This window comes from Salmo salar, chromosome 17 (genome assembly GCF_965601325.2).
Source record: "Salmo salar chromosome 17, fSalSal1, whole genome shotgun sequence".
Classification (NCBI taxonomy): Eukaryota; Metazoa; Chordata; class Actinopteri; order Salmoniformes; family Salmonidae; genus Salmo; species Salmo salar.
In genome coordinates this window covers 28,416,697-28,440,000 of record NC_138307.1, presented here as the reverse complement: position 1 = coordinate 28,440,000, position 23,304 = coordinate 28,416,697, and the positions used below count along the sequence as shown (strand labels likewise).

Genomic DNA, 23,304 nt, shown 5'->3' with positions numbered 1-23,304 from the left:
CACTGACAGTAACACACACACTGACAGTAACACACACACACGCTAACAGTAACACACACACACGCTAACAGTAACACACACACACGCTAACAGTAACACACACACACACTGACAGTAACACACACACTGACAGTAACACACACACTGACAGTAACACACACACACGCTGACAGTAACACACACACACGCTAACAGTAACACACACACACGCTAACAGTAACACACACACACGCTAACAGTAACACACACACACGCTAACAGTAACACACACACACGCTAACAGTAACACACACACACGCTAACAGTAACACACACACACGCTAACAGTAACACACACACACGCTAACAGTAACACACACACTGACAGTAACACACACACTGACAGTAACACACACACACACTGACAGTAACACACACACACACTGACAGTAACACACACACACACTGAAAGTAACACACACACACTGAAAGTAACACACACACACTGAAAGTAACACACACACACTGACAGTAACACACACACACTGACAGTACCACACACACACTGACAGTACCACACACACTGACAGTAACACACACACTGACAGTAACACACACACTGACAGTAACACACACACACTGACAGTAACACACACACACTAACAGTAACACACACACACTAACAGTAACACACACACACACACACACACACACACGCTAACAGTAACACACACACTAACAGTAACACACACACGCTAACAGTAACACACACACACACACACACACACACACACACACACACACACACACACACACACACACACACACACACACACACTAACAGTAACACACACACACACACACACACTAACAGTAACACACACACACACACACTGACAGTAACACACACACACACACACTGACAGTAACACACACACACTAACAGTAACACACACACACTAACAGTAACACACACACACACACACACTGACAGTAACACACACACTGACAGTAACACACACTGACAGTAACACACACTGACAGTAACACACAGTAACAGTAACACACAGTAACAGTAACACACACACTAACAGTAACACACACACTAACAGTAACACAGTAACACACACTGACAGTAACACATACACTGACAGTAACACACAGTAACACACACACTAACAGTAACACACACTAACAGTAACACACAGTAACACACACACTAACAGTAACACACACACTAACAGTAACACACACACTAACAGTAACACACAGTAACACACACACTGACAGTAACACACACACTGACAGTAACACACACACTGACAGTAACACACACATTGACAGTATCACACAGTAACACACACTGACAGTAACACACACACTGACAGTAACACACACATTGACAGTAACACACAGTAACACACACTAACAGTAACACACACACTAACTAACAGTAACACACACTAACTAACAGTAACACACACACTAACAGTAACACACACTGACAGTAACACACACACTGACAGTAACACACACACTGACAGTAACACACACACTGACAGTAACACACACACTGACAGTAACACACACACTGACAGTAACACACACATTGACAGTATCACACAGTAACACACACTGACAGTAACACACACACTGACAGTAACACACACACTGACAGTAACACACACACTGACATTAACACACACACTGACATTAACACACACTGACAGTAACACACACACTGACAGTAACACACACACTGACAGTAACACACACACTGACAGTAACACACACACTGACAGTATCACACAGTAACACACACTGACAGTAACACACACACTGACAGTAACACACACATTGACAGTAACACACAGTAACACACACTAACAGTAACACACACACTAACAGTAACTAACAGTAACACACACTAACAGTAACACACACACTAACAGTAACTAACAGTAACACACACACTAACAGTAACACACACAGTAACACACACTGACAGTAACACACACACTGACAGTAACACACACACTGACAGTAACACACACACTGGCAGTAACACACACTAACAGTAACACACACACTGACAGTAACACACACACTGACAGTAACACACACACTGACAGTAACACACACACTGACAGTAACACACACACTAACAGTAACACACACACTGACAGTAACACACACATTGACAGTATCACACAGTAACACACACTGACAGTAACACACACACTGACAGTAACACACACACTGACAGTAACACACACACACTGACAGTAACACACACACACTGACATTAACACACACACACTGACATTAACACACACACACTGACAGTAACACACACACTGACAGTAACACACACACTGACAGTAACACACACACTGACAGTAACACACACACTGACAGTAACACACACACTGACAGTAACACACAGTAACAGACACTGACAGTAACACACACACTGACAGTAACACACACACTGACAGTAACACACACTAACAGTAACACACAGTAACACACACACTAACAGTAACACACAGTAACACACACAGATAGTAACACACACACTGACAGTAACACACACACTGACAGTAACACACAGTAACACACACACTAACAGTAACACACACACACTAACAGTAACACACAGTAACACACACTGACAGTAACACACACTCTGACAGTAACACACACTCTGACAGTAACACACACTCTGACAGTAACACACTTTGACAGTAACACACTCTGACAGTAACACACACACACTGACAGTAACACACACACACTGACAGTAACACACACACTCTGACAGTAACACACACACTCTGACAGTAACACACACACTCTGACAGTAACACACACACTCTGACAGTAACACACACACTCTGACAGTAACACACAGTAACAGTAACACAGTAACACACACTGACAGTAACAGTAACACAGTAACAGTAACACAGTAACTAACAGTAACACCCAGTAACACACAGTAACACACAGTAACAGTAACACACAGTAACACACAGTAACACACAGTAACAGTAACACACAGTAACAGTAACACACAGTAACAGTACAACACAGTAACACAGTAACAGTAACACACAGTAACAGTAAAACACAGTAACAGTAACACAGTAACAGTAACACACAGTAACACAGTAACAGTAACACACAGTAACAGTAACACACAGTAACACAGTAACAGTAACACACAGTAACACAGTAACAGTGTAACACACAGTAACACACAGTAACACAGTAACAGTAACACAGTAACAGTAACACACAGTAACAGTAACACAGTAACAGTGCTGTCATGGTTCCTCCTCAGTAGAGCTAAATGGTAAATGGGTTTAGATAGCAGCAGAACTGACAGGTCTGTTTGTCCCCAACAGGGAAGCATTTAGTGGGATAAACTGTGCTGCTGAGGGAATGATGCTTTTAGGCTTTGGGAATGCTGTTGTGATGGGGTGGGTGTACGAGTGTGTTTGTGTGAGAGTGTGTGTGTACGAGTGTGTGACACCATGCCTGCTTGCTTTGGCCAAGTCTGCAGAGTGAACCAGTACAGCTGTGTGTGTGTGTGTGTGTGTGTGTGTGTGTGTGTGTGTGTGTGTGTGTGTGTGTGTGTGTGTGTGTGTGTGTGTGGATTGATGTTAATGTGACGTTGAACAGGTGTAACAGCCTATGTGTTGGATGTGTGTGTGTGTGTGTCCATTTGGATGTGTGTGTGTGTGTGTGTGTGTGTGTGTGTGTGTGTGTGTGTCCATATGGATGTGTGTGTCCATTTGGATGTGTGTGTGTGTGTGTCTATATGGATGTGTATAATAACATCAGGTCAGGGTGAAGTAGAGAACATGATGTGTGGTGTTTAATGTGTTATATTGTATAATGACATCAGGTCAGGGTGAAGTAGAGAACATGATGTGTGGTGTTTAATGTGTTGTATTGTATAATGACATCAGGTCAGGGTGAAGTAGAGAACATGATGTGTGGTGTTTAATGTGTTGTATTGTATAATGACATCAGGTCAGGGTGAAGTAGAGAACATGATGTGTGGTGTTTAATGTGTTGTATTGTATAATGACATCAGGTCAGGGTGAAGTAGAGAACATGATGTGTGGTGTTTAATGTGTTGTATTGTATAATAACATCAGGTCAGGGTGAAGTAGAGAACATGATGTGTGGTGTTTAATGTGTTGTATTGTATAATGACATCAGGTCAGGGTGAAGTAGAGAACATGATGTGTGGTGTTTAATGTGTTGTATTGTATAATGACATCAGGTCAGGGTGAAGTAGAGAACATGATGTGTGGTGTTTAATGTGTTGTATTGTATAATGACATCAGGTCAGGGTGAAGTAGAGAACATGATGTGTGGTGTTTAATGTGTTGTATTGTATAATGACATCAGGTCAGGGTGAAGTAGAGAACATGATGTGTGGTGTTTAATGTGTTGTATTGTATAATGACATCAGGTCAGGGTGAAGTAGAGAACATGATGTGTGGTGTTTAATGTGTTGTATTGTATAATGACATCAGGTCAGGGTGAAGTAGAGAACATGATGTGTGGTGTTTAATGTGTTGTATTGTATAATGACATCAGGTCAGGGTGAAGTAGAGAACATGATGTGTGGTGTTTAATGTGTTGTATTGTATAATGACATCAGGTCAGGGTGAAGTAGAGAACATGATGTGTGGTGTTTAATGTGTTGTATTGTATAATAACATCAGGTCAGGGTGAAGTAGAGAACATGATGTGTGGTGTTTAATGTGTTGTATTGTATAATGACATCAGGTCAGGGTGAAGTAGAGAACATGATGTGTGGTGTTTAATGTGTTGTATTGTGTAATGACATCAGGTCAGGGTGAAGTAGAGAACATGATGTGTGGTGTTTAATGTGTTGTATTGTATAATGACATCAGGTCAGGGTGAAGTAGAGAACATGATGTGTGGTGTTTAATGTGTTGTATTGTATAATAACATCAGGTCAGGGTGAAGTAGAGAACATGATGTGTGGTGTTTAATGTGTTGTATTGTATAATAACATCAGGTCAGGGTGAAGTAGAGAACATGATGTGTGGTGTTTAATGTGTTGTATTGTATAATGACATCAGGTCAGGGTGAAGTAGAGAACATGATATGTGGTGTTTAATGTGTTGTATTGTATAATAACATCAGGTCAGGGTGAAGTAGAGAACATGATGTGTGGTGTTTAATGTGTTGTATTGTATAATAACATCAGGTCAGGGTGAAGTAGAGAACATGATGTGTGGTGTTTAATGTGTTGTATTGTATAATGACATCAGGTCAGGGTGAAGTAGAGAACATGATGTGTGGTGTTTAATGTGTTGTATTGTATAATAACATCAGGTCAGGGTGAAGTAGAGAACATGATGTGTGGTGTTTAATGTGTTGTATTGTATAATAACATCAGGTCAGGGTGAAGTAGAGAACATGATGTGTGGTGTTTAATGTGTTGTATTGTATAATAACATCAGGTCAGGGTGAAGTAGAGAACATGATGTGTGGTGTTTAATGTGTTGTATTGTATAATGACATCAGGTCAGGGTGAAGTAGAGAACATGATGTGTGGTGTTTAATGTGTTGTATTGTATAATGACATCAGGTCAGGGTGAAGTAGAGAACATGATGTGTGGTGTTTAATGTGTTGTATTGTATAATGACATCAGGTCAGGGTGAAGTAGAGAACATGATGTGTGGTGTTTAATGTGTTGTATTGTATAATGACATCAGGTCAGGGTGAAGTAGAGAACATGATGTGTGGTGTTTAATGTGTTGTATTGTATAATGACATCAGGTCAGGGTGAAGTAGAGAACATGATGTGTGGTGTTTAATGTGTTGTATTGTATAATAACATCAGGTCAGGGTGAAGTAGAGAACATGATGTGTGGTGTTTAATGTGTTGTATTGTATAATAACATCAGGTCAGGGTGAAGTAGAGAACATGATGTGTGGTGTTTAATGTGTTGTATTGTATAATGACATCAGGTCAGGGTGAAGTAGAGAACATGATGTGTGGTGTTTAATGTGTTGTATTGTATAATGACATCAGGTCAGGGTGAAGTAGAGAACATGATGTGTGGTGTTTAATGTGTTGTATTGTATAATGACATCAGGTCAGGGTGAAGTAGAGAACATGATGTGTGGTGTTTAATGTGTTGTATTGTATAATGACATCAGGTCAGGGTGAAGTAGAGAACATGATGTGTGGTGTTTAATGTGTTGTATTGTATAATGACATCAGGTCAGGGTGAAGTAGAGAACATGATGTGTGGTGTTTAATGTGTTGTATTGTATAATGACATCAGGTCAGGGTGAAGTAGAGAACATGATGTGTGGTGTTTAATGTGTTGTATTGTATAATGACATCAGGTCAGGGTGAAGTAGAGAACATGATGTGTGGTGTTTAATGTGTTGTATTGTATAATGACATCAGGTCAGGGTGAAGTAGAGAACATGATGTGTGGTGTTTAATGTGTTGTATTGTATAATAACATCAGGTCAGGGTGAAGTAGAGAACATGATGTGTGGTGTTTAATGTGTTGTATTGTATAATGACATCAGGTCAGGGTGAAGTAGAGAACATGATGTGTGGTGTTTAATGTGTTGTATTGTATAATGACATCAGGTCAGGGTGAAGTAGAGAACATGATGTGTGGTGTTTAATGTGTTGTATTGTATAATGACATCAGGTCAGGGTGAAGTAGAGAACATGATGTGTGGTGTTTAATGTGTTGTATTGTATAATGACATCAGGTCAGGGTGAAGTAGAGAACATGATGTGTGGTGTTTAATGTGTTGTATTGTATAATGACATCAGGTCAGGGTGAAGTAGAGAACATGATGTGTGGTGTTTAATGTGTTGTATTGTATAATGACATCAGGTCAGGGTGAAGTAGAGAACATGATGTGTGGTGTTTAATGTGTTGTATTGTATAATGACATCAGGTCAGGGTGAAGTAGAGAACATGATGTGTGGTGTTTAATGTGTTGTATTGTATAATGACATCAGGTCAGGGTGAAGTAGAGAACATGATGTGTGGTGTTTAATGTGTTGTATTGTATAATGACATCAGGTCAGGGTGAAGTAGAGAACATGATGTGTGGTGTTTAATGTGTTGTATTGTATAATGACATCAGGTCAGGGTGAAGTAGAGAACATGATGTGTGGTGTTTAATGTGTTGTATTGTATAATGACATCAGGTCAGGGTGAAGTAGAGAACATGATGTGTGGTGTTTAATGTGTTGTATTGTATAATGACATCAGGTCAGGGTGAAGTAGAGAACATGATGTGTGGTGTTTAATGTGTTGTATTGTATAATGACATCAGGTCAGGGTGAAGTAGAGAACATGATGTGTGGTGTTTAATGTGTTGTATTGTATAATGACATCAGGTCAGGGTGAAGTAGAGAACATGATGTGTGGTGTTTAATGTGTTGTATTGTATAATGACATCAGGTCAGGGTGAAGTAGAGAACATGATGTGTGGTGTTTAATGTGTTGTATTGTATAATGACATCAGGTCAGGGTGAAGTAGAGAACATGATGTGTGGTGTTTAATGTGTTGTATTGTATAATGACATCAGGTCAGGGTGAAGTAGAGAACATGATGTGTGGTGTTTAATGTGTTGTATTGTATAATGACATCAGGTCAGGGTGAAGTAGAGAACATGATGTGTGGTGTTTAATGTGTTGTATTGTATAATAACATCAGGTCAGGGTGAAGTAGAGAACATGATGTGTGGTGTTTAATGTGTTGTATTGTATAATGACATCAGGTCAGGGTGAAGTAGAGAACATGATGTGTGGTGTTTAATGTGTTGTATTGTATAATAACATCAGGTCAGGGTGAAGTAGAGAACATGATGTGTGGTGTTTAATGTGTTGTATTGTATAATGACATCAGGTCAGGGTGAAGTAGAGAACATGATGTGTGGTGTTTAATGTGTTGTATTGTATAATGACATCAGGTCAGGGTGAAGTAGAGAACATGATGTGTGGTGTTTAATGTGTTGTATTGTATAATGACATCAGGTCAGGGTGAAGTAGAGAACATGATGTGTGGTGTTTAATGTGTTGTATTGTATAATGACATCAGGTCAGGGTGAAGTAGAGAACATGATGTGTGGTGTTTAATGTGTTGTATTGTATAATGACATCAGGTCAGGGTGAAGTAGAGAACATGATGTGTGGTGTTTAATGTGTTGTATTGTATAATAACATCAGGTCAGGGTGAAGTAGAGAACATGATGTGTGGTGTTTAATGTGTTGTATTGTATAATGACATCAGGTCAGGGTGAAGTAGAGAACATGATGTGTGGTGTTTAATGTGTTGTATTGTATAATGACATCAGGTCAGGGTGAAGTAGAGAACATGATGTGTGGTGTTTAATGTGTTGTATTGTATAATAACATCAGGTCAGGGTGAAGTAGAGAACATGATGTGTGGTGTTTAATGTGTTGTATTGTATAATGACATCAGGTCAGGGTGAAGTAGAGAACATGATGTGTGGTGTTTAATGTGTTGTATTGTATAATGACATCAGGTCAGGGTGAAGTAGAGAACATGATGTGTGGTGTTTAATGTGTTGTATTGTATAATAACATCAGGTCAGGGTGAAGTAGAGAACATGATGTGTGGTGTTTAATGTGTTGTATTGTATAATGACATCAGGTCAGGGTGAAGTAGAGAACATGATGTGTGGTGTTTAATGTGTTGTATTGTATAATGACATCAGGTCAGGGTGAAGTAGAGAACATGATGTGTGGTGTTTAATGTGTTGTATTGTATAATGACATCAGGTCAGGGTGAAGTAGAGAACATGATGTGTGGTGTTTAATGTGTTGTATTGTATAATGACATCAGGTCAGGGTGAAGTAGAGAACATGATGTGTGGTGTTTAATGTGTTGTATTGTATAATAACATCAGGTCAGGGTGAAGTAGAGAACATGATGTGTGGTGTTTAATGTGTTGTATTGTATAATGACATCAGGTCAGGGTGAAGTAGAGAACATGATGTGTGGTGTTTAATGTGTTGTATTGTATAATGACATCAGGTCAGGGTGAAGTAGAGAACATGATGTGTGGTGTTTAATGTGTTGTATTGTATAATGACATCAGGTCAGGGTGAAGTAGAGAACATGATGTGTGGTGTTTAATGTGTTGTATTGTATAATGACATCAGGTCAGGGTGAAGTAGAGAACATGATGTGTGGTGTTTAATGTGTTGTATTGTATAATGACATCAGGTCAGGGTGAAGTAGAGAACATGATGTGTGGTGTTTAATGTGTTGTATTGTATAATGACATCAGGTCAGGGTGAAGTAGAGAACATGATGTGTGGTGTTTAATGTGTTGTATTGTATAATAACATCAGGTCAGGGTGAAGTAGAGAACATGATGTGTGGTGTTTAATGTGTTGTATTGTATAATGACATCAGGTCAGGGTGAAGTAGAGAACATGATGTGTGGTGTTTAATGTGTTGTATTGTATAATAACATCAGGTCAGGGTGAAGTAGAGAACATGATGTGTGGTGTTTAATGTGTTGTATTGTATAATGACATCAGGTCAGGGTGAAGTAGAGAACATGATGTGTGGTGTTTAATGTGTTGTATTGTATAATGACATCAGGTCAGGGTGAAGTAGAGAACATGATGTGTGGTGTTTAATGTGTTGTATTGTATAATGACATCAGGTCAGGGTGAAGTAGAGAACATGATGTGTGGTGTTTAATGTGTTGTATTGTATAATGACATCAGGTCAGGGTGAAGTAGAGAACATGATGTGTGGTGTTTAATGTGTTGTATTGTATAATGACATCAGGTCAGGGTGAAGTAGAGAACATGATGTGTGGTGTTTAATGTGTTGTATTGTATAATAACATCAGGTCAGGGTGAAGTAGAGAACATGATGTGTGGTGTTTAATGTGTTGTATTGTATAATGACATCAGGTCAGGGTGAAGTAGAGAACATGATGTGTGGTGTTTAATGTGTTGTATTGTATAATGACATCAGGTCAGGGTGAAGTAGAGAACATGATGTGTGGTGTTTAATGTGTTGTATTGTATAATGACATCAGGTCAGGGTGAAGTAGAGAACATGATGTGTGGTGTTTAATGTGTTGTATTGTATAATGACATCAGGTCAGGGTGAAGTAGAGAACATGATGTGTGGTGTTTAATGTGTTGTATTGTATAATGACATCAGGTCAGGGTGAAGTAGAGAACATGATGTGTGGTGTTTAATGTGTTGTATTGTATAATGACATCAGGTCAGGGTGAAGTAGAGAACATGATGTGTGGTGTTTAATGTGTTGTATTGTATAATGACATCAGGTCAGGGTGAAGTAGAGAACATGATGTGTGGTGTTTAATGTGTTGTATTGTATAATGACATCAGGTCAGGGTGAAGTAGAGAACATGATGTGTGGTGTTTAATGTGTTGTATTGTATAATAACATCAGGTCAGGGTGAAGTAGAGAACATGATGTGTGGTGTTTAATGTGTTGTATTGTATAATGACATCAGGTCAGGGTGAAGTAGAGAACATGATGTGTGGTGTTTAATGTGTTGTATTGTATAATGACATCAGGTCAGGGTGAAGTAGAGAACATGATGTGTGGTGTTTAATGTGTTGTATTGTATAATGACATCAGGTCAGGGTGAAGTAGAGAACATGATGTGTGGTGTTTAATGTGTTGTATTGTATAATGACATCAGGTCAGGGTGAAGTAGAGAACATGATGTGTGGTGTTTAATGTGTTGTATTGTATAATAACATCAGGTCAGGGTGAAGTAGAGAACATGATGTGTGGTGTTTAATGTGTTGTATTGTATAATGACATCAGGTCAGGGTGAAGTAGAGAACATGATGTGTGGTGTTTAATGTGTTGTATTGTATAATGACATCAGGTCAGGGTGAAGTAGAGAACATGATGTGTGGTGTTTAATGTGTTGTATTGTATAATGACATCAGGTCAGGGTGAAGTAGAGAACATGATGTGTGGTGTTTAATGTGTTGTATTGTATAATGACATCAGGTCAGGGTGAAGTAGAGAACATGATGTGTGGTGTTTAATGTGTTGTATTGTATAATGACATCAGGTCAGGGTGAAGTAGAGAACATGATGTGTGGTGTTTAATGTGTTGTATTGTATAATAACATCAGGTCAGGGTGAAGTAGAGAACATGATGTGTGGTGTTTAATGTGTTGTATTGTATAATGACATCAGGTCAGGGTGAAGTAGAGAACATGATGTGTGGTGTTTAATGTGTTGTATTGTATAATGACATCAGGTCAGGGTGAAGTAGAGAACATGATGTGTGGTGTTTAATGTGTTGTATTGTATAATGACATCAGGTCAGGGTGAAGTAGAGAACATGATGTGTGGTGTTTAATGTGTTGTATTGTATAATGACATCAGGTCAGGGTGAAGTAGAGAACATGATGTGTGGTGTTTAATGTGTTGTATTGTATAATGACATCAGGTCAGGGTGAAGTAGAGAACATGATGTGTGGTGTTTAATGTGTTGTATTGTATAATAACATCAGGTCAGGGTGAAGTAGAGAACATGATGTGTGGTGTTTAATGTGTTGTATTGTATAATGACATCAGGTCAGGGTGAAGTAGAGAACATGATGTGTGGTGTTTAATGTGTTGTATTGTATAATAACATCAGGTCAGGGTGAAGTAGAGAACATGATGTGTGGTGTTTAATGTGTTGTATTGTATAATGACATCAGGTCAGGGTGAAGTAGAGAACATGATGTGTGGTGTTTAATGTGTTGTATTGTATAATGACATCAGGTCAGGGTGAAGTAGAGAACATGATGTGTGGTGTTTAATGTGTTGTATTGTATAATAACATCAGGTCAGGGTGAAGTAGAGAACATGATGTGTGGTGTTTAATGTGTTGTATTGTATAATGACATCAGGTCAGGGTGAAGTAGAGAACATGATGTGTGGTGTTTAATGTGTTGTATTGTATAATAACATCAGGTCAGGGTGAAGTAGAGAACATGATGTGTGGTGTTTAATGTGTTGTATTGTATAATGACATCAGGTCAGGGTGAAGTAGAGAACATGATGTGTGGTGTTTAATGTGTTGTATTGTATAATGACATCAGGTCAGGGTGAAGTAGAGAACATGATGTGTGGTGTTTAATGTGTTGTATTGTATAATGACATCAGGTCAGGGTGAAGTAGAGAACATGATGTGTGGTGTTTAATGTGTTGTATTGTATAATAACATCAGGTCAGGGTGAAGTAGAGAACATGATGTGTGGTGTTTAATGTGTTGTATTGTATAATGACATCAGGTCAGGGTGAAGTAGAGAACATGATGTGTGGTGTTTAATGTGTTGTATTGTATAATGACATCAGGTCAGGGTGAAGTAGAGAACATGATGTGTGGTGTTTAATGTGTTGTATTGTATAATGACATCAGGTCAGGGTGAAGTAGAGAACATGATGTGTGGTGTTTAATGTGTTGTATTGTATAATGACATCAGGTCAGGGTGAAGTAGAGAACATGATGTGTGGTGTTTAATGTGTTGTATTGTATAATGACATCAGGTCAGGGTGAAGTAGAGAACATGATGTGTGGTGTTTAATGTGTTGTATTGTATAATGACATCAGGTCAGGGTGAAGTAGAGAACATGATGTGTGGTGTTTAATGTGTTGTATTGTATAATGACATCAGGTCAGGGTGAAGTAGAGAACATGATGTGTGGTGTTTAATGTGTTGTATTGTATAATGACATCAGGTCAGGGTGAAGTAGAGAACATGATGTGTGGTGTTTAATGTGTTGTATTGTATAATAACATCAGGTCAGGGTGAAGTAGAGAACATGATGTGTGGTGTTTAATGTGTTGTATTGTATAATGACATCAGGTCAGGGTGAAGTAGAGAACATGATGTGTGGTGTTTAATGTGTTGTATTGTATAATGACATCAGGTCAGGGTGAAGTAGAGAACATGATGTGTGGTGTTTAATGTGTTGTATTGTATAATGACATCAGGTCAGGGTGAAGTAGAGAACATGATGTGTGGTGTTTAATGTGTTGTATTGTATAATGACATCAGGTCAGGGTGAAGTAGAGAACATGATGTGTGGTGTTTAATGTGTTGTATTGTATAATAACATCAGGTCAGGGTGAAGTAGAGAACATGATGTGTGGTGTTTAATGTGTTGTATTGTATAATGACATCAGGTCAGGGTGAAGTAGAGAACATGATGTGTGGTGTTTAATGTGTTGTATTGTATAATGACATCAGGTCAGGGTGAAGTAGAGAACATGATGTGTGGTGTTTAATGTGTTGTATTGTATAATGACATCAGGTCAGGGTGAAGTAGAGAACATGATGTGTGGTGTTTAATGTGTTGTATTGTATAATACATCAGGTCAGGGTGAAGTAGAGAACATGATGTGTGGTGTTTAATGTGTTGTATTGTATAATGACATCAGGTCAGGGTGAAGTAGAGAACATGATGTGTGGTGTTTAATGTGTTGTATTGTATAATGACATCAGGTCAGGGTGAAGTAGAGAACATGATGTGTGGTGTTTAATGTGTTGTATTGTATAATGACATCAGGTCAGGGTGAAGTAGAGAACATGATGTGTGGTGTTTAATGTGTTGTATTGTATAATGACATCAGGTCAGGGTGAAGTAGAGAACATGATGTGTGGTGTTTAATGTGTTGTATTGTATAATGACATCAGGTCAGGGTGAAGTAGAGAACATGATGTGTGGTGTTTAATGTGTTGTATTGTATAATAACATCAGGTCAGGGTGAAGTAGAGAACATGATGTGTGGTGTTTAATGTGTTGTATTGTATAATGACATCAGGTCAGGGTGAAGTAGAGAACATGATGTGTGGTGTTTAATGTGTTGTATTGTATAATAACATCAGGTCAGGGTGAAGTAGAGAACATGATGTGTGGTGTTTAATGTGTTGTATTGTATAATGACATCAGGTCAGGGTGAAGTAGAGAACATGATGTGTGGTGTTTAATGTGTTGTATTGTATAATGACATCAGGTCAGGGTGAAGTAGAGAACATGATGTGTGGTGTTTAATGTGTTGTATTGTATAATGACATCAGGTCAGGGTGAAGTAGAGAACATGATGTGTGGTGTTTAATGTGTTGTATTGTATAATGACATCAGGTCAGGGTGAAGTAGAGAACATGATGTGTGGTGTTTAATGTGTTGTATTGTATAATGACATCAGGTCAGGGTGAAGTAGAGAACATGATGTGTGGTGTTTAATGTGTTGTATTGTATAATGACATCAGGTCAGGGTGAAGTAGAGAACATGATGTGTGGTGTTTAATGTGTTGTATTGTATAATGACATCAGGTCAGGGTGAAGTAGAGAACATGATGTGTGGTGTTTAATGTGTTGTATTGTATAATGACATCAGGTCAGGGTGAAGTAGAGAACATGATGTGTGGTGTTTAATGTGTTGTATTGTATAATAACATCAGGTCAGGGTGAAGTAGAGAACATGATGTGTGGTGTTTAATGTGTTGTATTGTATAATGACATCAGGTCAGGGTGAAGTAGAGAACATGATGTGTGGTGTTTAATGTGTTGTATTGTATAATGACATCAGGTCAGGGTGAAGTAGAGAACATGATGTGTGGTGTTTAATGTGTTGTATTGTATAATGACATCAGGTCAGGGTGAAGTAGAGAACATGATGTGTGGTGTTTAATGTGTTGTATTGTATAATGACATCAGGTCAGGGTGAAGTAGAGAACATGATGTGTGGTGTTTAATGTGTTGTATTGTATAATGACATCAGGTCAGGGTGAAGTAGAGAACATGATGTGTGGTGTTTAATGTGTTGTATTGTATAATGACATCAGGTCAGGGTGAAGTAGAGAACATGATGTGTGGTGTTTAATGTGTTGTATTGTATAATGACATCAGGTCAGGGTGAAGTAGAGAACATGATGTGTGGTGTTTAATGTGTTGTATTGTATAATGACATCAGGTCAGGGTGAAGTAGAGAACATGATGTGTGGTGTTTAATGTGTTGTATTGTATAATGACATCAGGTCAGGGTGAAGTAGAGAACATGATGTGTGGTGTTTAATGTGTTGTATTGTATAATGACATCAGGTCAGGGTGAAGTAGAGAACATGATGTGTGGTGTTTAATGTGTTGTATTGTATAATGACATCAGGTCAGGGTGAAGTAGAGAACATGATGTGTGGTGTTTAATGTGTTGTATTGTATAATGACATCAGGTCAGGGTGAAGTAGAGAACATGATGTGTGGTGTTTAATGTGTTGTATTGTATAATGACATCAGGTCAGGGTGAAGTAGAGAACATGATGTGTGGTGTTTAATGTGTTGTATTGTATAATAACATCAGGTCAGGGTGAAGTAGAGAACATGATGTGTGGTGTTTAATGTGTTGTATTGTATAATAACATCAGGTCAGGGTGAAGTAGAGAACATGATGTGTGGTGTTTAATGTGTTGTATTGTATAATGACATCAGGTCAGGGTGAAGTAGAGAACATGATGTGTGGTGTTTAATGTGTTGTATTGTATAATGACATCAGGTCAGGGTGAAGTAGAGAACATGATGTGTGGTGTTTAATGTGTTGTATTGTATAATGACATCAGGTCAGGGTGAAGTAGAGAACATGATGTGTGGTGTTTAATGTGTTGTATTGTATAATGACATCAGGTCAGGGTGAAGTAGAGAACATGATGTGTGGTGTTTAATGTGTTGTATTGTATAATGACATCAGGTCAGGGTGAAGTAGAGAACATGATGTGTGGTGTTTAATGTGTTGTATTGTATAATAACATCAGGTCAGGGTGAAGTAGAGAACATGATGTGTGGTGTTTAATGTGTTGTATTGTATAATGACATCAGGTCAGGGTGAAGTAGAGAACATGATGTGTGGTGTTTAATGTGTTGTATTGTATAATGACATCAGGTCAGGGTGAAGTAGAGAACATGATGTGTGGTGTTTAATGTGTTGTATTGTATAATGACATCAGGTCAGGGTGAAGTAGAGAACATGATGTGTGGTGTTTAATGTGTTGTATTGTATAATGACATCAGGTCAGGGTGAAGTAGAGAACATGATGTGTGGTGTTTAATGTGTTGTATTGTATAATGACATCAGGTCAGGGTGAAGTAGAGAACATGATGTGTGGTGTTTAATGTGTTGTATTGTATAATGACATCAGGTCAGGGTGAAGTAGAGAACATGATGTGTGGTGTTTAATGTGTTGTATTGTATAATGACATCAGGTCAGGGTGAAGTAGAGAACATGATGTGTGGTGTTTAATGTGTTGTATTGTATAATGACATCAGGTCAGGGTGAAGTAGAGAACATGATGTGTGGTGTTTAATGTGTTGTATTGTATAATGACATCAGGTCAGGGTGAAGTAGAGAACATGATGTGTGGTGTTTAATGTGTTGTATTGTATAATGACATCAGGTCAGGGTGAAGTAGAGAACATGATGTGTGGTGTTTAATGTGTTGTATTGTATAATGACATCAGGTCAGGGTGAAGTAGAGAACATGATGTGTGGTGTTTAATGTGTTGTATTGTATAATAACATCAGGTCAGGGTGAAGTAGAGAACATGATGTGTGGTGTTTAATGTGTTGTATTGTATAATAACATCAGGTCAGGGTGAAGTAGAGAACATGATGTGTGGTGTTTAATGTGTTGTATTGTATAATGACATCAGGTCAGGGTGAAGTAGAGAACATGATGTGTGGTGTTTAATGTGTTGTATTGTATAATGACATCAGGTCAGGGTGAAGTAGAGAACATGATGTGTGGTGTTTAATGTGTTGTATTGTATAATGACATCAGGTCAGGGTGAAGTAGAGAACATGATGTGTGGTGTTTAATGTGTTGTATTGTATAATGACATCAGGTCAGGGTGAAGTAGAGAACATGATGTGTGGTGTTTAATGTGTTGTATTGTATAATAACATCAGGTCAGGGTGAAGTAGAGAACATGATGTGTGGTGTTTAATGTGTTGTATTGTATAATAACATCAGGTCAGGGTGAAGTAGAGAACATGATGTGTGGTGTTTAATGTGTTGTATTGTATAATAACATCAGGTCAGGGTGAAGTAGAGAACATGATGTGTGGTGTTTAATGTGTTGTATTGTATAATGACATCAGGTCAGGGTGAAGTAGAGAACATGATGTGTGGTGTTTAATGTGTTGTATTGTATAATGACATCAGGTCAGGGTGAAGTAGAGAACATGATGTGTGGTGTTTAATGTGTTGTATTGTATAATGACATCAGGTCAGGGTGAAGTAGAGAACATGATGTGTGGTGTTTAATGTGTTGTATTGTATAATGACATCAGGTCAGGGTGAAGTAGAGAACATGATGTGTGGTGTTTAATGTGTTGTATTGTATAATGACATCAGGTCAGGGTGAAGTAGAGAACATGATGTGTGGTGTTTAATGTGTTGTATTGTATAATGACATCAGGTCAGGGTGAAGTAGAGAACATGATGTGTGGTGTTTAATGTGTTGTATTGTATAATGACATCAGGTCAGGGTGAAGTAGAGAACATGATGTGTGGTGTTTAATGTGTTGTATTGTATAATGACATCAGGTCAGGGTGAAGTAGAGAACATGATGTGTGGTGTTTAATGTGTTGTATTGTATAATAACATCAGGTCAGGGTGAAGTAGAGAACATGATGTGTGGTGTTTAATGTGTTGTATTGTATAATAACATCAGGTCAGGGTGAAGTAGAGAACATGATGTGTGGTGTTTAATGTGTTGTATTGTATAATGACATCAGGTCAGGGTGAAGTAGAGAACATGATGTGTGGTGTTTAATGTGTTGTATTGTATAATGACATCAGGTCAGGGTGAAGTAGAGAACATGATGTGTGGTGTTTAATGTGTTGTATTGTATAATGACATCAGGTCAGGGTGAAGTAGAGAACATGATGTGTGGTGTTTAATGTGTTGTATTGTATAATGACATCAGGTCAGGGTGAAGTAGAGAACATGATGTGTGGTGTTTAATGTGTTGTATTGTATAATGACATCAGGTCAGGGTGAAGTAGAGAACATGATGTGTGGTGTTTAATGTGTTGTATTGTATAATAACATCAGGTCAGGGTGAAGTAGAGAACATGATGTGTGGTGTTTAATGTGTTGTATTGTATAATGACATCAGGTCAGGGTGAAGTAGAGAACATGATGTGTGGTGTTTAATGTGTTGTATTGTATAATGACATCAGGTCAGGGTGAAGTAGAGAACATGATGTGTGGTGTTTAATGTGTTGTATTGTATAATGACATCAGGTCAGGGTGAAGTAGAGAACATGATGTGTGGTGTTTAATGTGTTGTATTGTATAATGACATCAGGTCAGGGTGAAGTAGAGAACATGATGTGTGGTGTTTAATGTGTTGTATTGTATAATGACATCAGGTCAGGGTGAAGTAGAGAACATGATGTGTGGTGTTTAATGTGTTGTATTGTATAATAACATCAGGTCAGGGTGAAGTAGAGAACATGATGTGTGGTGTTTAATGTGTTGTATTGTATAATAACATCAGGTCAGGGTGAAGTAGAGAACATGATGTGTGGTGTTTAATGTGTTGTATTGTATAATGACATCAGGTCAGGGTGAAGTAGAGAACATGATGTGTGGTGTTTAATGTGTTGTATTGTATAATGACATCAGGTCAGGGTGAAGTAGAGAACATGATGTGTGGTGTTTAATGTGTTGTATTGTATAATAACATCAGGTCAGGGTGAAGTAGAGAACATGATGTGTGGTGTTTAATGTGTTGTATTGTATAATGACATCAGGTCAGGGTGAAGTAGAGAACATGATGTGTGGTGTTTAATGTGTTGTATTGTATAATAACATCAGGTCAGGGTGAAGTAGAGAACATGATGTGTGGTGTTTAATGTGTTGTATTGTATAATAACATCAGGTCAGGGTGAAGTAGAGAACATGATGTGTGGTGTTTAATGTGTTGTATTGTATAATGACATCAGGTCAGGGTGAAGTAGAGAACATGATGTGTGGTGTTTAATGTGTTGTATTGTATAATGACATCAGGTCAGGGTGAAGTAGAGAACATGATGTGTGGTGTTTAATGTGTTGTATTGTATAATGACATCAGGTCAGGGTGAAGTAGAGAACATGATGTGTGGTGTTTAATGTGTTGTATTGTATAATGACATCAGGTCAGGGTGAAGTAGAGAACATGATGTGTGGTGTTTAATGTGTTGTATTGTATAATAACATCAGGTCAGGGTGAAGTAGAGAACATGATGTGTGGTGTTTAATGTGTTGTATTGTATAATGACATCAGGTCAGGGTGAAGTAGAGAACATGATGTGTGGTGTTTAATGTGTTGTATTGTATAATGACATCAGGTCAGGGTGAAGTAGAGAACATGATGTGTGGTGTTTAATGTGTTGTATTGTATAATGACATCAGGTCAGGGTGAAGTAGAGAACATGATGTGTGGTGTTTAATGTGTTGTATTGTATAATGACATCAGGTCAGGGTGAAGTAGAGAACATGATGTGTGGTGTTTAATGTGTTGTATTGTATAATGACATCAGGTCAGGGTGAAGTAGAGAACATGATGTGTGGTGTTTAATGTGTTGTATTGTATAATGACATCAGGTCAGGGTGAAGTAGAGAACATGATGTGTGGTGTTTAATGTGTTGTATTGTATAATGACATCAGGTCAGGGTGAAGTAGAGAACATGATGTGTGGTGTTTAATGTGTTGTATTGTATAATGACATCAGGTCAGGGTGAAGTAGAGAACATGATGTGTGGTGTTTAATGTGTTGTATTGTATAATAACATCAGGTCAGGGTGAAGTAGAGAACATGATGTGTGGTGTTTAATGTGTTGTATTGTATAATGACATCAGGTCAGGGTGAAGTAGAGAACATGATGTGTGGTGTTTAATGTGTTGTATTGTATAATGACATCAGGTCAGGGTGAAGTAGAGAACATGATGTGTGGTGTTTAATGTGTTGTATTGTATAATGACATCAGGTCAGGGTGAAGTAGAGAACATGATGTGTGGTGTTTAATGTGTTGTATTGTATAATGACATCAGGTCAGGGTGAAGTAGAGAACATGATGTGTGGTGTTTAATGTGTTGTATTGTATAATGACATCAGGTCAGGGTGAAGTAGAGAACATGATGTGTGGTGTTTAATGTGTTGTATTGTATAATGACATCAGGTCAGGGTGAAGTAGAGAACATGATGTGTGGTGTTTAATGTGTTGTATTGTATAATGACATCAGGTCAGGGTGAAGTAGAGAACATGATGTGTGGTGTTTAATGTGTTGTATTGTATAATGACATCAGGTCAGGGTGAAGTAGAGAACATGATGTGTGGTGTTTAATGTGTTGTATTGTATAATGACATCAGGTCAGGGTGAAGTAGAGAACATGATGTGTGGTGTTTAATGTGTTGTATTGTATAATGACATCAGGTCAGGGTGAAGTAGAGAACATGATGTGTGGTGTTTAATGTGTTGTATTGTATAATAACATCAGGTCAGGGTGAAGTAGAGAACATGATGTGTGGTGTTTAATGTGTTGTATTGTATAATGACATCAGGTCAGGGTGAAGTAGAGAACATGATGTGTGGTGTTTAATGTGTTGTATTGTATAATGACATCAGGTCAGGGTGAAGTAGAGAACATGATGTGTGGTGTTTAATGTGTTGTATTGTATAATGACATCAGGTCAGGGTGAAGTAGAGAACATGATGTGTGGTGTTTAATGTGTTGTATTGTATAATAACATCAGGTCAGGGTGAAGTAGAGAACATGATGTGTGGTGTTTAATGTGTTGTATTGTATAATGACATCAGGTCAGGGTGAAGTAGAGAACATGATGTGTGGTGTTTAATGTGTTGTATTGTATAATGACATCAGGTCAGGGTGAAGTAGAGAACATGATGTGTGGTGTTTAATGTGTTGTATTGTATAATGACATCAGGTCAGGGTGAAGTAGAGAACATGATGTGTGGTGTTTAATGTGTTGTATTGTATAATGACATCAGGTCAGGGTGAAGTAGAGAACATGATGTGTGGTGTTTAATGTGTTGTATTGTATAATGACATCAGGTCAGGGTGAAGTAGAGAACATGATGTGTGGTGTTTAATGTGTTGTATTGTATAATGACATCAGGTCAGGGTGAAGTAGAGAACATGATGTGTGGTGTTTAATGTGTTGTATTGTATAATGACATCAGGTCAGGGTGAAGTAGAGAACATGATGTGTGGTGTTTAATGTGTTGTATTGTATAATGACATCAGGTCAGGGTGAAGTAGAGAACATGATGTGTGGTGTTTAATGTGTTGTATTGTATAATGACATCAGGTCAGGGTGAAGTAGAGAACATGATGTGTGGTGTTTAATGTGTTGTATTGTATAATGACATCAGGTCAGGGTGAAGTAGAGAACATGATGTGTGGTGTTTAATGTGTTGTATTGTATAATGACATCAGGTCAGGGTGAAGTAGAGAACATGATGTGTGGTGTTTAATGTGTTGTATTGTATAATGACATCAGGTCAGGGTGAAGTAGAGAACATGATGTGTGGTGTTTAATGTGTTGTATTGTATAATAACATCAGGTCAGGGTGAAGTAGAGAACATGATGTGTGGTGTTTAATGTGTTGTATTGTATAATGACATCAGGTCAGGGTGAAGTAGAGAACATGATGTGTGGTGTTTAATGTGTTGTATTGTATAATAACATCAGGTCAGGGTGAAGTAGAGAACATGATGTGTGGTGTTTAATGTGTTGTATTGTATAATGACATCAGGTCAGGGTGAAGTAGAGAACATGATGTGTGGTGTTTAATGTGTTGTATTGTATAATGACATCAGGTCAGGGTGAAGTAGAGAACATGATGTGTGGTGTTTAATGTGTTGTATTGTATAATGACATCAGGTCAGGGTGAAGTAGAGAACATGATGTGTGGTGTTTAATGTGTTGTATTGTATAATGACATCAGGTCAGGGTGAAGTAGAGAACATGATGTGTGGTGTTTAATGTGTTGTATTGTATAATGACATCAGGTCAGGGTGAAGTAGAGAACATGATGTGTGGTGTTTAATGTGTTGTATTGTATAATGAATCAGGTCAGGGTGAAGTAGAGAACATGATCAAAGGAGAGTTTGATCTCTGAGACTCTGTCCTCCTCCCCCTCTATTTCATCCCTCTCTCCTTTCTCCTCTCATCTCTCTCTCCTCACTCCTCTCTCATCGTATCCCTCGCTCATCTCATCCCTCTCTCCTCTCTTCTCTCCCTTCTCTCTCCCCTCTCTCTCCTCTCCTCTCTCTCTCTCTCTCCCCTCTCTCTCCTCTCTCTCCTCTCTTCCCTCTCTCCTCTCCTCCCTCTCTTCCTCTCCTCTCTTCCCTCTTTCCTCTCTCCTTCCTCTTTTCCCTCTCTCCTCTCCCCCTCTCTCCTCTCTCTCCCTCCTCCTCCCTCTCCCTCCTCCTCCCTCCTTGTCTTTGATAGGAACTATCATCCAGAATTATGAGGCAGAGGTCTGGATGAAGGAGGCTGTGCACTCTGTTCAACTCTCCCCCTCATCTCCCTCTCGCCACCATCTCCTCTCTTCTTTATCTTTGAAGTCCCCTTCTCTCCCTCGTCTATGTCCCAAATCTCACACACACTCCAAATGGCCGCTTAATAGTGTAGTGATTGCAGAGAGGGAGTTGTTTTGTGTTCTGTCTGAATGGGGCGATAATGGGACATATTCTTTCATGTTCTGTCGCTCTCTCTCTCTGTGTTTCTTTCTCTCTCTCTCTCTCTCTCTCTGTCTCTCTCTGTCTCTCTCTGTCTCTCTCTCTCTCTCTCTCTCTCTCTCTCTCTCTCTCTCTCTCTCTCTCTCTGTGTCTCTCTCTCTCTCTCTCTCTCTCTCTCTCTCTCTCTCTCTCTCTCTCTCTCTCTCTCTCTCTCTCTGTCTCTCTGTCTCTCTCTCTCTCTCTCTCTCTCTGTCTCTCTCTCTCTCTCTCTCTCTCTGTCTCTCTCTCTCTCTCTCTCTCTGTCTCTCTCTCTCTCTCTCTCTCTCTCTCTCTCTCTCTCTCTCTCGTCTCTCTGTCTCTCTCTCTCTCTCTCTCGTCTCTCTCTCTCTCTCTCTCTCTCTCTCTCTCTCTCTCTCTCTCTCTCTCTCTCTCTCTCTCTCTCTCTCTCTCTCCCTCTCTCTCTCTCTCTCTCTCTCTCTCTCTCTCTCTCTCTCTCTCTCT

The 23,304-nt window shown here is 38.8% G+C and overlaps 1 protein-coding gene across 6 annotated transcripts in view; it reads left to right on the top strand.

Annotated features, from left to right (window-relative positions):
* vps8 (VPS8 subunit of CORVET complex) overlaps positions 1-23,304 on the top strand; it is a 194,367-nt gene that overhangs the window by 85,494 nt on the left and 85,569 nt on the right. The gene's annotated exons all lie outside the window — the stretch shown is intronic.